This window comes from Zingiber officinale, chromosome 7B (genome assembly GCF_018446385.1).
Source record: "Zingiber officinale cultivar Zhangliang chromosome 7B, Zo_v1.1, whole genome shotgun sequence".
NCBI lineage: Eukaryota > Viridiplantae > Streptophyta > Magnoliopsida > Zingiberales > Zingiberaceae > Zingiber > Zingiber officinale.
This window is the reverse complement of record NC_055999.1, coordinates 47,967,150-47,969,512: the sequence shown is the minus strand read 5'-3', so window position 1 is coordinate 47,969,512 and position 2,363 is coordinate 47,967,150.

The following is a 2,363-nucleotide window of genomic DNA, read 5'->3' as shown; positions in this document are numbered from 1 at the left end:
GTCCGCATATTGGTTGTCTGCTTGAGGATCTTTTACACAATCACCTCTTGAAATCCTGCCTTTAATTTCTCGAAAGCCTCATCATATAATTTCATCCTGGCGTTATTTATTTCGAATGTACTTGAGAGTTTCTAGGCTGCCAGCTATGAATCTAAGTGGATAAGGACCCGTGTGGCTTCCACATTCATGGCTGCTTGCAGACCAGCGATCAGTGCTTTATACTCTGCCTCATTGTTTGTAGCTTGGTAGTCCAACTGAACAAATGGTTGCATTCTATCTTCTTATGGTGATATTAAGAGTATTCCTACTCCATTGCCTTACCGGGTGGATGACCCGTCTACATATATTCTTCAAGCTACCTCTGGCTTGGTGTTCTGTACTTCAGTTACAAAATTAGCTAAGGCTTGTGCCTTGATCGCCGCTCTGGGCTGATACTGTATATCAAGCTCACTCAACTCTGTAGTCTACTTGATTAGCCATCCGGGCGCTTTTGGATTAAGGAGGACTCTCCCTAGCATGTTGTTAGTTAACACAATTATGGAATGCGAGAGAAAATAAGTGCATAATCTCCGAGCGATGAGGACAAGCCCATACACTAACTTCTCAAGAGAGGTGTAGCAGCATTCGACATCTTTCAATAAGTGACTCAAGAAGTAAATCGGCTGTTGTTCAGTACCGTTCTATCGTACCAACATCGATCTGACCAATCGGTTAATGAAGTATAGGTACATCTAGAGCGACTCATTGGCGATGGGATTTACTAGTACAAGTAAAGAAGTTAAATAATTCTCGAGTTCCTCCAACACTTTATCGCATTCTGCATCCCATTTAAACTTCATAGCTCGGCGTAGAATTTTGAAGAATGGATGGCTCCGATCGGATGACCTAGAGATAAATCATAACAAGGCTGTAATCCATCTGATCAGCTGCTGAGCTTCCTTTAAATTGCATGGTGGGGGCATGTCTTGTAGTTCCTTCACTTTATTCAGATTAGCTTTGATCCCCTGCTCGGTTATAATGTAACCAAGGAAGCGTCCGCTCCTTGCTCCGAACAGGCACTTGCTAGGGTTGAGTTTGACTCTGTATTTTCTTAGGATCTGGCAAGTCTCCTCTATATCTACACAAGTCAGCAATTTGGAGGGATTTTATCAATATGTCATCGATGTATACATCCATATTCTTGCCAATCTGCATTTGAAACACCTTCTTCATCAATCTTTGGTAGGTGGCCCTAGTGTTTTTTAGCTCGAGTGGCATGATGTTATAGCAGAAGGTCCCGTCTACCGTGATGAAGCTAATCTTTTCTTGATCTTCTTTAGCGAGTGGAACTTGAGGGTAGCTTTGATAAGCATCCAACATGCAGATCAGCTCGTAGCCAGCCGTGGAGTCCACCATCTAATCGATGCATGGTAAAGGATAGTAGTCCTCTAGGTAGGCTTTGTTCAAATCTTAGAAGTCGATACAGACGTGACATTTGTTACTCGGCTTGGAGACCAACACTACGTTGGCTAGACAACTTGGGAATTGAACTTCACAGATGTGCCCTACCTTAAGCAACTTCTCCACCTCCGCTCAGATAATCTGGTTCAGTTCTGAGCTAAAATTCCTCTTCTTCTGCTTCACTGGCCTGGCATCTGGTCAGACATGTAGCTTGTGTTGCACTATCATTGGTGAGATACCTGATAGCTCATGGGTTGTCCATGCGAACACATCTTGATTCTGCCTTAGATAGTCAATTAGCTAGGCCTTTTTCTGTGCTCAAATCGGCCACAATAAAGGTTGTGGCCTCCAGTCGACCGGGATGCACTTGAACCTCTTCTTTCTCTTCATAGACCAACGTGGGAGACTCCTCCAGAATTACATTTACCTCAAGCCGATGGCCCTTCTGAGTGGCTTGTGATTTGGTCTTTACCATTTCTATGTAGCATCGGTGAGCTACAAGCTAGTCTCCCTTAACCCCACCGACCAAGTTATGCACAGGAAACTTGATCTTTTGCCAGAATGTGGAGATGACCACTCAAAATTCATTTAGTGCCTGTCATCCCAATATGGCATTATAAGTGGATGCAGTGTCCACCATAATGAAATAAGTCATCCTCGTCCTCTTGAAAGGCTCTTCCCCAAGTGATATGGTCAGCCAAGCCTGACCGATTGGTAACACTTTGTTACCCATGAAGCTGTATATGGGAGTTGTCATGGGCTATAGCCCGCTCTGATCAATCTGAAGTTGGTCAAGTGCCTTCTTGAATATAATGACCATCTTGATGATCAAGGCATCATCATGAGGAACCTCTACTCCCTTTAAATCTCAAGGACCAAAACAAATCTCTAGCCCCTCTACTCTTTCTTTGTTGTACCCAACA